Here is a 21,046-nt window from a genome sequence, read left to right as displayed (position 1 = left end):
ACGCACCCACAGACACAGAGGGAAGGGCGGGGAGGAGGTGAGAGCAGGGCGGGGTCTGGCCTCCACAGCCCCTCCCTGAAGCAGTCTTCTGCCGGATACCCTCTTGCTCTTACCCTTCCCCACCATAGAAACATAGCCTGTTTATATTTTATGGCCAAACTCTTTTGAATTTTGTTGTCTGGCCCGGTACCCTGCCCCTTCCCTCTCAGGACCACAGCTCCCGTCCTCCTGGTCTCTGGTCCTCGCCCCAGTGTCCTCCTGATTTCTTACGTAGTTGATTCTCTCTAGTCACCCGGAACTGCCCCCCCACCCCGTGGCCCCTGTCCCTCTCCTCCTCGCTGTGGCAGGTTCATATTTGCTAGATCAGTTTTCTCGTTGAACTTTCTGTTGTATTAAAACAAACAGACAGAAAAGAAAAAAAGTGTTTTGGGGGGAAAAACATGAGGAGGTAAGAGCATTTATGACAGCGTGTGCGGGTTTATAAAGAGTATGCAAGATAACACCAGGAAACAACTCCAAAATAAATATTTCATTCCCAATAGGAAAAAAAAAAAGAACGAAAGAAAGAGAAAAAAAGAAAAATACTGAGAAATAAATTTAGCAATATAAAGTTGAAAACGTATTTGAAAACTACAAAATGTTTTGAAAGAAACGAATGTGAAAGTCGCTCAGTCATGTCCGACTCTTTTGTGACCCCATGGACAACTGAGTCCGTGAAATTCTCCAAGCCAGAATACTGGAGTGGGTAGCCTTTCCCTTCTCCAGGGGATCTTCCCAACCCAGGGCTTGAACCCAGGTCTCCCGCATTGCAGGCAGATTCTTTACCAGCTGAAGATCTAAATAAATGGATCCACACCCATTGATTGGAAGTCTTGATGTTGCAAAGATGGCAATACACCCCCAACTAATCTACAGATTCAACACAACCTCTATCAAAATCCCAGCTGACTTCTTTAGACGCTGCTGCTGCTGCTGCTGCTAAGTCACTTTAGTCGTGTTTGACTCCATGGACTGCAGTCCCCTGGGCTCCTCCGTCCATGGGAGTCTCCAGGCAAGAGTACTGGAGTGGGCTGCCATTGCCTTCTCCATCTTTAGACACTAGGCACCAAGCAAAGGTCATTTACAAGAATGAGAAGAACTTGCATCTTGCAGGTACTTTTGATTTGTAGATGAGGGTTTTAGAAACTCTGAAACAGAAATCACTGCTCAGCCCTGGCCTCCCCACCTCCAGGGCTCTCTCTCACAAGGTAGATTTGTTGCAGGAAGGGGGACACCTTCCAGGGCCCAAAACTGGGCTCTTGTCTAACACCCGGAAATGAATTGTCCGAGGAGACACATATGCTGACAAAGCAAGGGATTTTATTGGGAAAGGGCACCCAGGTGGAGAGCAGTAGGGTAAGGGAACCCAGGAGAACAGCTCTGTCACGTGGCTCACAGTCTCGGGTTTTACGGTGATGGGATTCGTTTCTGGGTTGTTTTTGGCCAATCATTCTAATTCGGAGTCTTTCCTGGTGGCGCATGCATCGCTCAGCCAAGATGGGTGCTAGCAAGAGGGATTCTGGGGAGTGGACGGACACGCAGTGTCTCCTTTTGACCTTTCCCGAACTCTTCCGGTTGGTGGTGGCTTATTCGTTCCCTATTCCTTACAACGCACGCGAATGGTTACTATGGTGCCTGGCCAGGGTGGGCGGTTTCCATCAGTGTGCTTCCCCTAAGAGATTTACTGAAAACCCACATAAAAGGCCTCACATCCAAACAAGGCCTGCTCTGTAATATAACCTAGTCACTGCCAGCTTAATTCTTAGAGGGGGCTGGGTGCAGAGGAACATGAGGACCTCCAAAAACATCCGAACGGGGAAGAGCTAATATCCGAAAAGTTACAAAGACTTGGGGGAGTCCGTGAAACCCTCACTTCAGATGTGTGGGGAAGCAGCCCTAGTCACCGCTCTGGACGCTTTCCTCTATGGTCCGGAAATCAGTTCAGTTGCTCAGCCGTGTCCAGTTGTCCGACTCTTTACGACCCCATGAACCTCAGCACGCCAGGCCTCCCTGTCCCTCACCAACTCCCTGAGTGCATCCAAACCCACGTCCATCGCGTCGCTGATGCCATCCAGCCATCTCATCCTCTGTCGTCCCCTTCTCCTCCTGCCCGCAATCTTTCCCAGCATCAGGGTCTTTTCCAATGAGTCAGCTCTTCGCATCAGGTGGCCAACGTATTGGAGTTTCAGCTTCAACATCAGTCCTTCCAATGAACACCCAGGGCTGACCTCCTTTAGGATGGACTGGTTGGATGTCCTTGCAGTCCAAGGGACTCTCAAGAGTCTTCTCCAGCTCCACATTTCAAAAGCGTCAATTCTTCGGTGCTCGGCTTTCTTTATAGTCCAGCTCTCACATCCATACATGACCACTGGAAAAACCATAGCCTTGAGGAGACGGACCTTTGTTGGCAACGTAATGTCTCTGCTTTTTAACATGCTGTCTAGGTTGGTCATAACTTTCCTTCCAAGGAGTGAGCGTCTTTTAATTTCGTGGCTGCAGGCACCATCTGCAGTGATTTTGGAGCCCGGAAAAATTAAGTCAGCCACTGTTTCCACTGTTTCCCCTTCTATCTGCCATGAAGTGATGGGACCGGATGCCATGATCTTAGTTGTCTGAATGTTGAGCTTTAAGCCAACTTTTTCACTCTCCTCTTTCACTTTCATCAAGCAGCTCTTTAGTTCTTCTTCACTTTCTGCCATAAGGGTGGTGTCATCTGCATATCTGAGGTTATTGATGTTTCTCCCGGCAATCTTGATTTCAGCTTGTGCTTCCTCCAGCCCAGCGTTTCTCATGATGTCCTCTGCATATACGTTAAATAAGCAGGGTGACAATATGCAGCCTTGACGTACTCCTTTTCCTATTTGGAACCAGTCTGTTTTTCCATGTCCAGTTCTAACTGTTGCTTCCTGACCTGCATACAGGTTTCTCAAGAGGCAGGTCAGGTGGTCTGGCATTCCCATCTCTTTCAGAATTTTCCACAGTTTGTTGTGATCCACACAGTCAAAGGCTTTGGCATAGTCAATAAAGCAGAAACAGATGTCTTTTTCTAGTACTCTCTTGCTTTTTTCGATGATCCAGGCGATATTGGCAGTTTGATCTCTGGTTTCTCTGCCTTTTCTAAAACCAGCTTGAACATCAGGAAGTTCACGGTTCAGGTATTGCTGAAGCCTGGCTTGGAGAATTCTAAGCATTGGTTTACTAGTGTGTGAGATGAGTGCAACTGTGCGGTAGTTTGAGCATTCTTTGGCATTGCCTTTCTTTGGGATTGGAGTGACAACTGACCTTTTCCAGTCGTGTGGCCAGCGCTGAGTTTGCCATATTTGCTCGCATATTGAGTGCAGCCCACGTTTTACAGCCAGATTCTGGGTGTGAGAACTTCTTTGGCCGCCTAAAGCTGCTGCAGGTGCAAACGGCCCCGTCTCGGGTTGAGGTGGCATTCCGTGGATGCTCTCGGGTTTTGGCCCGAATCTGGGTGTTCTTCTCAGGTTGATACACGTATCTTAGGGGACACCTGTGGCCACACGAACGGAGTCATGCTCTCTTTCAAGCCTGGAGAGGGTCCGGGTGATTGTTCTCAACACCCTGCAAGGGAAAAGGACCTCATCTCGTGATGGGCGTGGAATCACGTGTGTTTTCTCAAGTTTCCACGGGGGGCTCTCTAGTTGCAGTGGGCACTCCAGCTAGTGTCGTCTCTTACCACAGTGTGGTCGGGGTGCTTCCTTTCGAACAGCGAGGGGCATGGGCAACCTCGGGATTCCTCAGGAGTCTCTGTAGTGCACTGGGTCCTCATCAAGTGTTGAGGCAGGATACTCGGGGTTCCCCTTCAGGAGGGATGGGTATCTTGGGGCACCTCTGGAGTGGCATAAATGGAGTCAAGGGGGCTCAGCGTTTCTCTCCAGTTACTGCAAAGGATAATCGGGCTTCATCTTGTGTGAAGGCTCGAAGCTCTTGCATTTCCACAAGTTGCAGTGGGGAGCTGGGTATACCTCTCGAGTTCCGACAGGGGGTGCTCAGGGAGCCTGTCCTGATGCCTCTGGGATGTCCAGGCCTCCTTTGGCATTGCCAGCGTGCAGCTGGGGCTCCCCTCAAGTTGCTGCAAGGAAATTGGGCCCCATGTGCCCTTAAGGGTGCACACGGTGACCTTTCGTCTTTGGGCCGGAACTGGCGCTTATCCCCTCGTGCCTCAGTAGAGGAGACAGGCCTCCTCCTGAGGTGCGAGGGAAGGAGGGATTCCCAACGAGTGGAGGCAGGGGAGTCAGCCCCCCTCATGAGACGAGGGAGGGTACTTGGGGCCCCGCTCGAACTGTGTCTGGAGACTCATGGTTCCACTCGAGTGGGGACAAGGTTATTTCAGGGAATCTCTGGGGTCACCTAAAGGGAGTCAAGCTTCCTTTCCAATGCCAGAGGGAACTCAGGATTGCTCTCAAGGCGCTGCAGGTGCAAAGGTCCCCGTCTTTGACCATACACGTTGTCTCCAGACACGTGACCCAGACAGATAGCCTAGAAACGTGACCCAGACTACTGTTCCATGTCACGTGGCCCAGACATGTGACCCAGACACGTGACTCAAGCACATGACCTAGACACAGGACTGAGTCACATGGACCCAGACATGTGGCCCAGACATGTGGCCTAGATACATGGACTCAGAGACTTGTCCAAGACACGTGACCCAGACACATGGACCCAGACACGTGGCCCAGAGTCATGACGCAGACACATATACCCAGATATGTGGCTCTGCCACATGTCCTAGACACATGACCAAGACTCATGTTCCAGGTCACATGGCCGAGACACGTGACCCAGACATGTGGCCTGGACATGTGATCTAGTCACTTGGCCCAGAGACGTGACCCAGACATGTGACCAAGACACATGGACCCAGGTGGCTCAAACACGTGACTCAGGCACATGACCAAGACACATGGCCTAGACACGTGATCCAGACTCATGTTCTGGGTCACGTGGCCCAGACACATGATCCAGACACAGGGACTCAGATCATGGCCCAGACACGTGGCCTAGACATGTGGGTTAGGGTTTCAGTTAGGGTTAGGGTTCATGGTTAGTGTTAGGCTTATTGTAAGGTTTTAGGGTTATGGTTAGGGGTTAGGGTCAGGGTAAGTGCTAGGGTTAGGGTTAAGGTTACAGATAGGTTTAGGCTTTAGTTTTAGGGTTTGGGATAGGTTAAGGTTAGAGTTAGGATTAGAGTTTAGGGTTAGGTTTAGGCTTCAGGTTAGGGTTAGGGTTAGGGTTATGATTAGTGTTTGGTTTAGGGTTAGGTTTAGGGTTTGGTGTTAACGTTAGGGTTAAAGTTAGGGTTAGGTTTTAAGTTTGGTTTTGTGTTAGGGTTAGGGTTAGGTTTAAAAGTTATGTTTATGTTTAGGGTTAAGGTTAGGGTTAAGATTAGGGTAGGGTTATGATTAGAGTTAGGGTTAAGTTTAGTGTTAGGTTTAGGGTTAGACTAGGGTTTTGGTTAAGCTTAGGTTTAGAGTTAAGTGTTAGGATTAGGGTTTAGTGATAGGTTTAGGGTTAGGGTTACTTTTAGGATTAGGGTTTAGGGTTAGGGATAGGGTTAGGGTTAGGTTTGGGTTAGGGTAAGGGTCAGACTAGGGTTTGGTAAGGGTTAGGTTTAGTGTTAGGGGTTAGGTTTAGGTTTAGGGTTTAGGGTTTGCGTTCGGGTTAGCGTTAGGTTTACTGTTAGGGTAAGGATTTAGGGTTAGAGTTTGGGTTAGGGGTTAGGGCTAGTGTTAGGGTTAGGCTTATGGTGAGGGTCAGGGTTAAGGTTAGGGTAGGGTAAGCATTAGGGTTTAGGGTTAGGGTGAGGGTTAGTTTTTAGGGTTAGGGTAATGGTTTGGTTTATTGTTAGAATTAGGGTTAGTGTAAGTTAAGGGTTAGGGTTTGTGTAAGTGTTTAGGGTTAGGGTTAAGGTTAGATTCAGTGTTAGGTTTAGGGTTAGGGTTAGGGTTAGGGTTAGGGTAAAGTTAGGTTTAAGTTTTAGGGATAGGGTTAGATTAAGGGTTAGGGTTAGGTTTAAGTTTAGGGTTTAGGGTTAGTGTTAGGGGTAGGGCTAGGGCTAGGGTTAGGGTTAGGACTAGGTTTAGGGTTAGGTTTAGGGCTGGGGTTAGGCTTAGTATTAGGGTTAGTGTTAGGTTTAAAAGTTAGGGTTACAGTTAGTGTTAAGGGTAGGGTTAGGGTTTATGGTTAGTTTTAGAATTAGGTTTAGGGTTAGGGTTAGGGGTAAAGGTTAGGGTTAGAGTTAGTTTAGGGGCCTCTGGAAATTGCCAGGTGCCCTCGGGCAGGTACCCTGGCATGGCACCCTCTCCCCTCAGACACACTCCGCAGCCTTCTCCATGAGCAGGACAGGGCTGACCTAGGAAAGTGTTTGCAAGGCCCCCAGCGTGTAGGCAGACACACAGCATGACTCGGAAATTGAGGCCCTGGGAGCAGGCCCGGAAGTCTAGCATCTTTGGAGCCACACACTGGCTTCACAATAGAGTCCTGAAAACCCACTCTCTGGGGCTGCCTTTCTTGCCTCCAAGGACAATAGCGTCCACAGACACCTGCGGCCTGAGAGTCACTCCTGGATGGAAAGCGCTGGCTGGGAGGTCATTTTGCAGTGCGAAAGGCCCCTGGGGTTAGGGTTAGTGTTAGGGTTAGGGTTTAGGGTTAGGGTTAGTGTTAGGTTTAAGGTTCAGGGTTAGGGTTAGGGTTAAGTTTAGAAGTCAGGGTACAGTTAGTGTTAGGGGAAGGGTTAGGGTTTATTGTTAGGGTTAGAGTTAGGTTTAGTGTTAAGGTTAGGGATAAGGGTTAGGGTTAGGTTAGGGGCCTCTTGGAGTTGCCAGGTGCCCTCGGGCAGGTACCCTGTCATGGCACCCGGCCCCCTCAGATGCACTCCGCAGCCTCCATCCCCATGGACAGGACCACACTGACCTAGGAATGTTTTTGCAAGGCTGCAGACAGGCACATGGCCCTGACTCCAGGATTGAGGCCCAGGGAGCAAGCCCAGAGGTCTGGCGTCTGAGGAGCCACACACTGGCTACACAATGGAGGCCTGAAAACCTAGTCTCTGGGGCTGCCTTTCCTACCCTCATGGACTATAGCATCCCCAGGCGCCTGTAGGTTGAGAGTCACCCCCGGCTGGGAAGAACTGGCTGGGAGGTCATTTTGCAGTGGCAATGGCCCCTGGGGTTACTTTTAGAGTTACAGTTAGGGGGAGGGTTAGGGTTATTCTTTAGGGATACGGTTAGGGTTAAGTTTAGGGGTTAGGGTTTGGGTTACTGTATGGGTTAGGGTTAGGGGTTAAGTTTTTGTGATAGGGTTATTGTTAGGGTTAGGGTTAGGGTTAGGTTTAAGGTTATGTGTTATGGTTAGGGTTAGGGTGAAAGTTGGGTTTTAGGATTAGGGTTTGTGTTAGGGTTAGGGTTAGAAGTCAAGTTTATGGTTAGGGTTAGGGTTAAGGTTAGGGTTAAGGGTTAGGGTTAGTATTAGGGTTGGGTTTAATGTTAGGGTTAGGGTTACTTTTAGGTTTAGGGTTTAGGGTTAGGGATAGAATTAGGGTTAGGTTTGGGTTAGGATAAGGGTTAGACTAGGGTTTGGGTAAGTGTTAGATTTAGTATTAAGAATTAGGTTTAGGTTTAGTGTTTAGGTTTAGCATTAGGGTTAGCGTTAGGTTTACAGTTAAGGTAAGGATTTAGGTTTAGAGTTATGGTTAGGGGTTAAGGTTAGTGTTAGTGTTAGGGTTATGGTTATGGTGAGGGTTAGGGTTAGGATTATGTTAGGGTTAGGATTAGGGTTAGGGTTTAGTGTTAGGGTGAGGGTTAGGATTTAGGGTTAGGGTAAGGGTTAGGTTTATTGTTAGGGTTAGGGTTAATGTATGTTAGGATTTAGGGTTTGGGTAAGTTTTAGGGTTAAGTTTAGGGTTAGGTTTAGGGTAGGGTTAAGGTTAGGCTTAAGTTTTAGGGATAGGGTTAGATTAAGGGTTAGGGTTTAAGGTTCAGGGCTAGGGTTAAGTTCAGAAGTTAGGGTACAGTTAGTGTTAGGGGTAGGGTTAAAGTTTATTGTTAGGGTTAGAGTTAGGTTTAGGGTTAAGTTTAGGGATAAGGGTTAGAGTTAGGGTTAGGTTATGAGCCTCGGGGAGTTGCCAGGTGCCCTCGGGCAGATACCCCAGCATGGCACCTGGCCCACTCAGATGAACTAAGCAGCCTCCATCCCCTTGGGCAAGACCACACTGACCTAGGCATGTTTTTGCAAGACTTGCAGTTGCAGCCCTGACTCTGGTCCTGACTCTGGGATTGAGGCCCAGGGAGCAGGCCTGGAGGTCTGACGTCTGAGGAGCCACACACTGGCTATGGGATGGAGGCCTGAAAACCCACTCTCTGGAGCTGCCTTTCCTGCCTCCAAGGAAGATAGCATCCCCAGGCCCCTGTGGGCTGAGTCATCCCCGGCTGGGAAGCGATGGCTGGGAGGTCATTTTGTAGTGGCAATGGCCCCTGTGGTTTTGGTTTAGAGTTACAGTCAGGGTGAGGGTTAGAGTCTGGGAAAGGGATTAGGGTTAGGGTTTAGGTTTAGGGTTAGGTTTACGGTTAGTGTTAGAGTTGAGATAGTGTTAGGTTAGTGTTATGTTTCGGTTTAGGTTAGGAGTTAGGGTTAGGGTTAGTGTTAGGGGTTAGTCGTAGGGTTAGTGTTAGAAGTTAGGGTTATGGTTATGGTTAGCGTTAGTGTTAGAAGTTATGGTTAGGGTTAGTGTTAGAAGTTATGGTTAGGGTTAGTGTTAGGGTTAAACTAGGGTTTGGGTTAGGGCTGGTTTAGGGTTATGGGTTAGGGTTAGAGTTTAGAGTTAGGGTTAGGGGTTAGGGTTCGGGTTAGGATTAGGGTTAAGGTTACATTTAGGAGTAGGTAAGGGTTAAAGTTAGCATTTGAGTTACAGTTAGGGTTAGAGTTAGGGGTTAGGGTTAGGTTTAGTGTTATGGATTGGGGTTAAGATTTAGGGTTAGGGTTATGGTTACTGTTAGGTTTAAGGTTTAGGGTTAGTGTTAGGGATAGGGTTAAGGTTAGGGGTTAGAGTTAGAGTTAGCATTAGGAGTTAGGGTTGGGGTTAAGTGTTAGGGTTAGGGTTAGGTTTAGGATTAGGATTTAGGTATAGGGTTAGTGTTACGGTTAGGGTTAGGGTTAGGGTTAGAGGTTCGGGTTAGGTTTAAGGTTAGTGTAAGGGTTAGGATTAGGGTTAGTGTTAGGGTAAGGGTTAGAGTTAGGGTTAGTGTTAGGGTTAGTGCCCATAGGAGGTGCCAGGTGCCCTTGGCCAGGTGACCCCAGCGAGGCACCTGGCCCCCTCAGATGCACTCCGCAGCCTCGTTCCCCATGAGCAGGACAACTCTGATCTAAGAATGTGTTTGCAAGGCTCGCAGAGTGGAAACAGACCTACAGCCTGGACTAGGGTATTGAGGCCCTGGGAGCAGGCCCAGGGATCTGGCGTCTGAGGAGGCACACACTGGCTATGCGATGGAGACCTGTAAACAAACTCTCATGGGCTGCCTTTCCTGCCTCTAAGGACGACAGCATCCCCAGCCTCTTTCGGGCTAAGAGACACACCCGGTTGGGAACCTCTGGCTGGCAGGTCATTTTGCAGTGGCAATAGCCCCTTGGGCTTGGTGTAGAGTTAGGGTTAGCTTTAGGGTTAGGGTTAAGGTTTAGGGTTAGGGTTAGGTTAAGGGTTAGGCATTAGGGTTAGGGTTTAAGGTAAGGGGTTAGGGTTATGGTTATGGTTAGGGTTAGGGGTTAGGGTTAGTGCTAGGATTAGGGTTAAGTTTAGGGTTAGGGTTAGGTTCAGGGTTAGGTTTAGGTTTAGAGTTAGGGTTAGGTAAGGGTTAGGGTTAGGTTTAGGGTCAGGTTTAGGCTTAGAGTTAGTGTTAGGGTAGGGTTAGGGTTAAGTGTTAGGTTTAGGGTTAGGGTTAGGGTTAGGGTTAGAAGTTAGTGTTACGGTTAGTGTTAGGGCTAGTGTTAGCATTTAGGTTTAGTGTTAGGGTTACTGTTAGGGTTAGAGTTGGTGCCCATGGGAGGTGCCAGGTGCCCTCGGCCAGGTGACCCCGGCATGGAACCCCACCGCCTCAGATGCAATCTGCAGCGTCCTTCCCATGGGCAGGACTGAGCTGACCTTGGAATGTGTTTGCAAGGCTCTCAGAATGCAGGCAGACACAAGGCCCTGACTCGACATTTGAGGCCCTGGGAGTAGGCCCGGAGGTCTAACGTCTGAGGAGCCACACAGTGGCTACGCCATAGACCTGAAAATCCAATCTCTGGGGCTGCTTTTTCTGCCTCCAAGGATGAAAGTGTCCCCAAGCTCCTTCGGGCTGAGAGTCACACCCAGCTGGTAACCTCTGGCTGGGAGGTCATTTTGCAGTGGCAATGGCCCCTTGCATTAGGTATAGTGTTAGGGTTAGTGTTACGGTCAGGTTTAAGGTTTAGGGTAACGTTAGGTTAAGGTTTAGGCATTAGGGCTAGAGTTAAGCTTAGGGTTAGGGTTTAAAGTAAGGGGTTAGGGATCGGGGTTAAGGTTAGGGCTAAGGTTAGGGTTAGGGGTTAGGGTTAGGTTTAAGGTTAGCTTTAGTGTTATGGTAGAATTAATGTTAGGGTTAGGTTTAGGGTTAGTTTTAGGTTTACAGTTAGGTTTAGGGTAGGGTTAGTGTTAGGGTTAGGGTTTGGGTAAGTTTTAAAGTTACAGTTAGGGTTAAGGGTTAGGCTTAGGGTTTTGGTAAGGGTTATGGTTAGGTTTACGGTTTAGGGTTAGTGTTAGGGTTAGAATTTAGGATTATGGTTAATGTTAGTGTTAGATTTAAAGTTAGGGTTAGGGTTAGGGTTAAGTTTAGGATAGGGGTCCATGGGAGGCACCAGGTACCCTCGGACAGTTGACCCCAGCAAACACTCGGCCCTCTCAGATGTACTTTGCAGCCTTCTTCCCCATGGGCATGACTGTGCTAACCTAGGAATGTGTTAGGGTTAGGGTTAGGGTTAGGGATAAAGTTAGGTTTAGGGTTAGGGTTGGGGGTTTGGTTAATGTCAGGGTTAGAGTTTAGGGTTCAGGTTCAGGTTATGGTTAGGGTTTATGGTTAGGTTTGGGGTTAAGGTTATGGTTAAGGGGTAGCGTTAGGGTTAGGGTTACGGTTTGGGGTAGGGTTAGGGAAAGGATTAGCGTTAGGGTTAGGGTTAGGGTTTGGTTTAGGGTTAGGGTTAGTGTTAAGGTTAGGGCCCATGGGAGTGTCAGGTTCCGTCGGTAAGGTGACCCCGGCATGACACCCTGCCTGCTCAGAAGCACACCACGGCCTCCTTCTCCATGGGCAGGACCACACTGACCTAGGAATGTGAAAGGTTAAGGTTAGGGTTAGGATTAGAGTTAGGTTTAGGGAAGAGGTAGGGTAGGATTAGGGTTAGGGTTACTGCTAGGTTTAGGGTTTAGGGTTTGGGTTAGTGTTAGGGTTAGGTTTGGGTTTATGGTTATAGTTAGACTTAGGGTTAGGGTTAGGGTTAGGGTTTAGGGTAAGGTTTAGGGTTAGGGGTTAGGGTTAGGTTTAGGGTTAGGGTTGGGTTAGGGTTAGGGTAGTGTCCCAGGTAAGGTGCCCTGTGCCCTCAACCAGGCGACCCCAGCATGGCTCTCGCCCCCCTCATATGCACTGTGAAGCCTCCTTCCCTATGTGCAAGACTGCGATGACCTAGAAAAGTGTTAGGGTTAGGATTAGGGTTAGAGTTTGGGTTAAGATAGGGTTAGGGTTAGTTTAGGATTAGGGTTAGGTTTAGGGTTTAGGGTTAGCGTTAGGTTTAGTGTTTAGGAATAGGGTTAAATTTAGGCTTAGGGGTTAGGGTTCGGGTAGGATTAGGGTTAGGGTTACGATTAGGGTTTGAGTTAGGGTTAGGGTTACAATTTGGGCCCATGGGAGGTGCCAGGTGCCCTCTGTACGGTGACCCTGGCATGGCATCCGACACCCTCAGATGCACTCCACAGCCTCCATCCTCATGGCCAAAATCGCAGTGACCTCGGAATGTGATTGCAAGGCTCGCAGAGTGTAGACAGACACACCACCCTGACTCAGGAATTGAGGGTTAGTGTTAGGTTTATGGTTATGGTTTGGTTAAAGTTTAGGGTTATTGTTATGGTTAGGGCCCATGGGAGTGCCAGATTCTGTCCACATGGTGACCCCAGCATGGCACCCGGCCCCCTCAGACGCACTCCACAGCCTTCTTCCCCATGGGCAGGACCACACTAACCTATGAATGTGTTAGGGTTAGGGTTAGAGTTAAAGTTAGCATAGGGTTAGGATTAGGGTTAGGGTTAGACTAGGGTTTGGTATAGGGTTAGGTTTAGTGTTAAGGTTTAGGTTTAGCTTTAGAGTTACGGTTTAGGTTTAGGGTTACGGTTAGGGTTAGGGTTTAGGGTTTGGGTTAGGGTTAGGATTAGAGAGCTTTGGGTTAGGGTTAGGTTGACTTTATGCGTAAAGTGAATCAAGCCTCCTTTCAAGTGCCAGAGGGAACTCAGGGTTGCTCTCAAGGCGCTGCAGGTGCAAACGGCCCCTCTAGCATTGAGGGGTCATCCTGTGGACGCTCCCATGTTGTTGCGCAAAGCTCGGCATTCTTCTCAGGTGGGGATGTGTATCTCGGGGGACACCTGGGGTCGCACAAAAGGATTCAAGCCCACTTCCAAGCCGGGAGAGGGACAAGGGGATTGCTCTCCACGCCCTGCAAGGGAAAAGGGCCTCATCTCGCGATGGGCGTCGAATCACGTGGGTTTTCTCGAGTTGTGGTGGGGGTCTTCTCGACTTGCAGCGGGTACACTGGCCAGTGTCCCCTGTTACTCCAGCATGGTCAGGGTGTCTCCTTTCGAGCGATGAGGGGCAGGGGGAGCCTCGGGATTCCTCAGGAGTCGCTGCAACCCACTGGGTCCTCTTCAAGCCTTGAAGCAGGACACTCGGGGTGCCCCTAAAGGGGCAGATGGGTATCTCGGGGCACCTCTGGAGTGGCATAAAGGGAGTTGAGGGGACTCAGCGTTTCTCTCAGGTCAGCGCAAAGGGAAATCAGGCTTCATCTCGTGTGGAGGATGGACCGTGGACCTATGCCTACCAATCAATCAAATCTTTTCTATCATGGACAAGATTCTATTCTAGTTTAAAACTCAATCCAACTGTCTGATTGTGGCCAATTACCTATCATTTAAATTTAAAAGCTCCTCTATGTTGGGAAGGGTTAAATCATGCTAAAAATTATCAACCTGGTAATTATGAGACAAGGCTGGGTGCTTTATGAACTATGTCTCTTATTATCCTTAGAGAGAGTGACTGGTATGGAACTCAGTGGATTTGTGGCACTAATTTATGGCCTTCACATCTACAGAGTTGGATACGAAGGTGTAGCCTGGGATTCCTGTCAATTTTAGGTCATGCATGTTAACGAATTAGAGATAACCCTAACCAATCTACCATTGGCATGATCCCAATGGGTCAAAGATCTGTATTCTACTGGTATGACCATTTAGCAGCTTGTGTGTATGTGTGTGTGTTTATGCCTTCAATGGGGCTGGGGGATGTAATTTACCATATCTAAGCCTTAACATCTTTCATAAGCTTTAAATGAGAGTAACCGGGCTATTAGCCTATTGAATTCTGAGATCTCTATGATGAGAGAGGCAGTGCTACACAACTGCAAGGCCCTTGACACCTTAAACCATCTCAGGGAGGTATCTGTGCTATAATGCAAACTGAATGCTATGTTTTCATATCTGTTAAATACTTTAATGTAACACATTTGAACCACATGAAAAATCAGATTTCTGCTTAAAGTGACCCATTCCCTAACCTTGACGATCTTTTAAGAAAACTAGTGTGGGAGGTTCGTGGCTAAAATATTTACTTTTAATTCCACTAGTGTTATTAACTATACCATTTGTATTTTGCTTGTTTCAGAAGATTATCATTTCTTGTATTACCAAGTGTATGAACCTCCAATGAAAATGATGACTAGACTTGAATCAGTTGATCAAATGTATAGCTCGATATATGATCAATGATTGTAATAGTGTAACTCTAGGTTTGAACAGATGCAACGAGAGAGAATACTTTCCTGGACCATAACTAGAAGACAGATGTCCAGAGATCTTTGACTATTAAGACCTAGTCCAGTAATAGCACATTGAATGTCTTATCAACAAAAACCTCCAGAACTGGGGATGAGCCTTCCCAGCAACGCAGAACAAAATGGTCCTGAAATATCCCCCAAAGTATGATCAGATTTATGACCACAAGGGGACTGTGTCAACTACAAATTGGCATGTACCCAGAGCATTGCAAACGACTGAACAACAAAAGTGTCTACAGAGACTGAACCCCAAGCTCCTATAGCTGTTGACCTTCAACAACCCTTGAGGGAGTTCAGGGTGGAGTGAGGCACTCTGTGCTCCAGGGAATCTGGTGGGACAGGTCTTTAGATAGTTGGATGTTTTTAGGAACAGATTTTATGATCTCAATCCTTGTATCTCCTCATATCTAGAGAAACACTAAATCCCTTCATGGTGATATCAGATCCTTATGACTAACAAAAAGCCTTTTATAAAATGAGTGCTTCATGGTATTGAATTCCCCCTTTGGTAAAGAATCTGCCTGCAGTGCAGGAGACCTGTGTTCAATTCCTGGGTCAGGAGGATCCCTTGGAGAAGAAATGGCATTCCACTCCAGTATTCTTGCCTGGAGAATCCCATGGACAGAGGAGCCTAGTGGGCTACAGTCCATGAGGTCGCAAGAGTTGGACATGACTTACCAACTAAACTACTACTACTACTTCCCCCAAACTTTATATAGTGTCTTTCCCCCACTGCTGCTTGAGAACAGTCTCTCAGAGCTACCTGAGATGCTGCCTTCTGGGCTGCAGTCATCATTTTTCCCCAAATAAAACTTAACTCACTTCTCTCAAGTTGTACATCTTTTTAGTCGACACCTGCCACTGTAAAATTACCCTGGGCTCCATAGAGGTGATGAGAGTAGGGGCCTGGGGCCCTGGGCACCCCCAGTATTTCAGTGCCGAGCCTGAGGAGGCTGGGCAGAGCTGGGTCAGGGAACTCCTGCTCAGGACCAGGGGGGGATGTCCAGTTCGCTAGAGGGGTCCGATGTCCTTTTATGCCACAGCTGGGACATGGACTTGGAGGGGGCCTTGGCTTTAGGCATGAGTGGGCCCAGTGGCCTTGTTTGCCTCATCTGAAGCAGGGCCCAGGTGGCTTCCTTTCTATGTTGGTTGATGGAGAATTGGAGCCATGTATGGCACCCCACTCCAGTACTCTTGCCTGGAAAATCCCATGGACAGAGGAGCCTGGTAGGCTACAGTCCATGGGGTCGCTAAGAGTCGGACATGACTGAGCGACTTCACTTTCACTTTCCCCTTTCATGCACTGGAGAAGGAAATGGCAACCCACTCCAGTATTCTTGCCTGGAGAATCCTAGGGATGGCGGAGCCTGGTGGGCTGCCGTCTATGGGGTCGCACAGAGTCGGACACGACTGAAGCGACTTAGCAGCAGCAGCAGCAGCAGCAGCAGCAGCAGAGCAGTAACTAAAGGTGGCATTTGGCCTGATCTTTTGGCCCTTCTCTAGCTTTGCCTGTCCTTCCTGGTTATTGACAATCTTAAAGGCTAAATTTACAAGGTCTCATTGAGGGGTTTGAGGACCTTCTGCCTTTTTTAGTTTCTTTCAGATATCTGGGATGACTGGCAAATAAAATGGGTATTAAGGACAATGGTGCCCTCTGCTGAAGTGGGGTCTAATTTTGTGTATTTTGTAGTGCTTCTGTTAACCTGGCTAGAAATTGAGCTGGGTTTTCATCTAGCCCTTGAGTTATTTCCAAGAGCTTATCAAAATTGACAGCTTTATGCCTTGCCATTTGGAAGCCCACAATGAAGTAAGAAAGTGCATGATTACAGGCTGCTCATCCAGATCTCCCTGCCTGATAATCCCAGTTGGGATCTTTTCTGGGGACAGCTGTTGCCCATATGGGCTTAAGGTCATCAGTCCTGTGTATCTCATCAGCATGTGCCTGAGACGCTTGCCATACTAGTTACTTCTCTTCTGGGAGAAGAGTGGAGGAAAGGATGATGTAAACATCATGCCAGGATAAGTTGTAAGACTGGGTAAGATGCTTGAATTCTTTTAGATAATTATCAGGCTCTGAGGAGAAGGAGCCAAGACGCTTTTCAATCTGAGATAGATCAGAGAGGGAGAATGGGACACGAACCCGAAAAATGCCTTCTGCCCCAGCTACTTCCCCTAAAGGGAGGAGTGGAGTGGAGAACGGAGTGGGGTCCTGAGGTGGAGTTTCCTGTTTTAAAGGTGTTCAGAATAGGGTACTGGGGAGGGGATTTAAGGAGGTGGGGTAAAGCCTTGGGACCTTCTGTGTAGAGGATGGAGCTGAAGTCTCTGAGCTTATCTCAGGCACAGGTTGGGGAGGGGTGTTGGGAGCTGCAGCCTGAGAAGGAGGGAGGGAGGAGGGGGCGTACGATGGAGGTTGTGGCACTGGATCTGGAGTTGCTACAAGGGGATCTGGAGCTATAGAGGGTGGGCTGTGGTCGGAAGGGTCGAAGGAAGAAGAAGAAAAGTCTGAACAGGGATCGAGAGACATTGTATTTGGACGATGTGGCCCAGAATGGATTCACAGAGAGAAGGGCGAGAGTGAAAAGCAAAGAAAGCCTGAGCATAAGAGATTTCTAACCACTTGCCATTGTGGTGGCAGAAGTTATTGAGGTCCAGTAGAGTATCATAATCAAGAGTTTCATTTTCTTGCCATCTGGACCTGTTATCAAGTCTGTATTGCAGCCAGACAGTATTAGAATAGTAAATAAATCTTTTTGGTCTTATCTCCCCTTGGAAGCCCAAGGCTGTTGTTAGGTTACGGAGAAGGCATCCTAGAGGAGTAGGTTTTGAGGGCTGGGACTGAAAATTTCCCATTGCCACTGAATAGGCAGGTTAGACAAGGGCGAGGGAAAGCGAGGTGAAAGTTCGGAGAGAAAATGCTTCCCCATCTCAGAACTTTCTCAGAGAGTAATAACAGTCTGCTTTGAAATGGGAGTCCCCTATTTCAAAGTCAGATGGGGTGCAAGGGTCATGGAAATCCTCCCACCCAATGAGAGAGAGAAGATCCGAGAGAATGGGATTTCGCTCACCTTTGTAACCGATGGATGAAAAGTGGGATGGTGTGTGGATGTCAGTCCAGCAAGGTCAGTGTAGAGTTCCAGCCTGGAGATCGTCTCAGTTTCTCGGCAAGGTCCAAGGGAGGGGACCACTGGAGGTGGGCTCATGAGAGGAGCACACCCAGTTGCCATGATTCTTCCTTCCAGGGTTTTGGCACAAAAATGTAAGGCGAGTGCAGAGAAAAAGAGAGTAAGCCAGGCAGTCAGACAAGAAAAGAAAATTTATTGGAGGGAAGAGAGGGTGACTGTCTCTTAAGGAGAACCAGCATTCTCCCTTTCTGATGGAGTTCTTCTTATACCCCACCAATGGAAAATTCTCTGAAGGGATTATCACGTAGCCAGAGGTCTGGAATCTTGTGGTCTCACAGCTTTGAGAAGATAGGCACCAGTGAGATAACAGGATGCCATTTCGACAATTTGGTCAGTCTTACAGATCACTGTGATTTATTCTTTGTGAGATCATCATAACGAGCCCTCTTATCAATGAGATCCTATGTGGGCCCTAGCACTTAATATGCTTGTGCCAAAGTACTGATGCTGAAAATCAGCTCACAGGTAGCAGCTTGAAAAGTGCATGGGTCATATGGGAAAAAGAATCATGGACTTATTTTAGGACAGGAGCCAAAGGGGCAAGGATTTGTTGGAACTTTCTCTAGGGATGAAATCACTAACATTTTAAAAAATCCTCCCTGTACCCAGCAGGCCCAGTGTTAGCAGGAGACATTTCTGACATTCCCCACTTACCTTGCTAGCACTGCTTGCCCTGCCAGTCTCTCTGCTCCCGGTGAAACACACATATCCAACCCAGCCATGCCCACAATGCTCCTCCAAAATGGCTTCCCCCCGAGGGCTTGGATTCTCCCACAGTAGACTCCATCCCTACCACACACAGTGGGTGGACTCAGCCATGACTTGCATCCCCTCAAGGTGGTTCCCACTCCAGGTCAGCTCCAGCCAGAAACATATCTGCAACTGTTGAGGTGGGGCTCACGGTCAGCTGCACTGGTGGTCAGACAGACACACAAACATGCCCAAAGCAAAGATCGTACGTCCAACAGTACACCACACTCAGCCTACACGGAAGACAGGCTGAATTTCCTGTCTCTGGTGACCTGGGGCAACTGTTCTTCTGAGCCACACAGAAGACACTGTACATAAGTCCACTAATTCTACTTGGAGACATAGTTCATCTACCTAATATTAATGCATAGAAAGAGAAAGATAGGCAAACTAAGAAGACAAACACACACACACACACACACACACACACACACACACACAAAAACCCAGCGAATACGGTGGACTTTGTAAAATCAAAGATATCTACTGTGGTAAAGACCTTATTACAAAAGCAAAAGACAGGTCATACATCGTGAGACAAATAATTGGAAACACATAGCTTATCAAGGATTTGTCTCCAAACAGACAGTCACCCTCTCTTCCCTCCAATAAATTTTCTTTTCTTGTCTGACTGCCTGGCTTACTCTCTTTTTCTCTGCACTCGCCTTACATTTTTGTGCCAAAACCCTGGAAGGAAGAATCATGGCAACTGGGTGTGCTCCTCTCATGAGCCCACCTCCGGTGGTCCCCTCCCTTGGACCTTGCCGAGAAACTGAGACGATCTCCATTAACAAAACATTAACAAAACAAGCCTGTTAAAACTAGGGAAAAGTCTGAAGGGACACTAGACCAAGGAAGACACACAGAGAGTATACCGGATGATGTCCAGCACTGAGGGCCTGAAGAAACAACAGTTGAGTTGCACTCCCTCAGTCCTGTGTGACCCTGGATTAGACTTGTGTTTCCCGGTGGCTCTGAGACATGGCCAGGGAGGAAGGAGAAGAGAAATCATTTGCATTTCTATTACTCACAGCAAAGTCTTACAACGAGAAGGCAATTATCACCCCCACTGACAACGACATTCACTGAAGTGAAATACCCATGAGTCCATCTAACCCAGAAGGGAAGGAAGGACCTGTTCTCAGAAAACTGCAAGAGATGGAAGAAAGAAGATCAAGCCCACACAAACTAGCAGAAAGATAAGCTTTGCTCATGGATTGAAAGAATTCCTATTGGTGAAATGAAGTAATACCCCCACAGGGCAATCCATAGTTTCAATGCTATTCCTCCCAAAATATCAATGGATTTTCACAGTGAACAAAGAACTCCTTAAGGGGTATGGAAACATAAAAGAGAGTAAATAGTCAATACAATCCGATGAAAAAGCCTTGATAAGGACATACAAGGTTGTGTGAAAGGAAATTAGACTACAAAACTGGGATCCTCAGGACAGTATTGGAAAGGCCAATGGCAACACACTCCAGTACTCTTGCCTGGAAAATGCCCTGGATGGAGGAGCCTGGTAGGCTGCAGGCCATGGGGTCGCAAAGAGTCAGAACGACTGAAGTGACTTGGCAGCAGCAGTAGCAGAAGCAGGACAGTATGGTATTGATAATACAAAAATATGCACAGATCCAGATCATCGAATAAAGTTGAGAGTCCAGAAATAAACCCCAGCATCCATGGTCAACTCATCTATGACGAAGAAGGGGAGAATATAAAAATGGGAACAAGAAAGCTTCTTCAATAAATGTCCATGGGAAAACCAGAGAGCTACATCTGAAGAATTCTATTGGTTTTTATATCAGACCATCTCAATATCGGTGAAAAACGTCAACCTAAAGACTGAACACCAATACAGTATACTAATGCATATATATGGAATATGAAGGACTTTGAGGGAGAAGGTGAGGGTGGGACGTTCTGAGAGAATAGCATTGAAACATGTATATTATCATATGTGAAACAGAACACCATTCCAGGTTCGATGCATGACACAAATGCTCAGGACTGGGGCAATGGAATGACCCAGAGGGATGGGATGGGGAGGGAGGTGGGAGGGGGGTTCAGGATGGGGAACTCATGTAAACCCATGGCTGATTCATGTCGATGTATGGCAAAAACCACTACAATATTGTAAAGTAATTAGCCCCCAACTAAAATAAATAAATTTATTAAAAACAACAAAAAAAGACTGATGCTATGAGATAGCTAGAAACAAGCACACATCAAAGGCTCCTTAACATCAAAGTCTCCTTCACATTCGGTGGGTGGAAGTAGAAATGGGTCTCTTTAAGTAAGGTAAAGAGGAACACTAAGTACACCAATGTGTTTCCATCCAATTGAATATCTTCACAACAGAAAAGCTAAGCATTCACAAATCCAAAAGATAGTACACTGAACATGACAGACAACTTGCAAATGGCATATCTGATAAGGGGTTCATATCTAAAGAGACTAAGAATGCAGAGCACTCAGTCTCCAAGAAACACCACCACCACCCTTGACCCATCCCCCAATACCAACTCCAAATTAAAGCCTTTATCTCCCTCTACTGCTACTGCTAAGTCATGTCCAACTCTGTGTGACCCCAAAGATGGCAGCCAATCACGCTCTGCCGTCCCTGGGATTCTCCAGGCAAGAATACTGGAGTGGGTTGCTGTTTCCTTCTTCAGTGCAAGAAAGGGAAAAGTGAAAGTGTATTCGCTCAGTCTATCTCCCTCTTACCTATCCCTAAAAAATAACCCTAATCTAATAATATACATGTGCATTCATAGGCATCCATCCATCCAAACAAGAGAGAGAAAGAGGAAGACATAGACTGAATTTAAACAGGAAAACAGAGAGACACATTCAGAGAGAGACATGGAACAAAAGAGAGGAAATGAGTAGATTGTAAAGATTTTGCATAAATTTATCTCGAAGTTAGAAGCAATGACAGCGCCCATCCACCC

Source organism: Giraffa tippelskirchi, chromosome 14 (genome assembly GCF_054371585.1).
Source record: "Giraffa tippelskirchi isolate mGirTip1 chromosome 14, T2T-mGirTip1v1.2.pri, whole genome shotgun sequence".
NCBI classification, from domain to species: Eukaryota; Metazoa; Chordata; class Mammalia; order Artiodactyla; family Giraffidae; genus Giraffa; species Giraffa tippelskirchi.
This window is presented reverse-complemented; position numbering follows the sequence as displayed.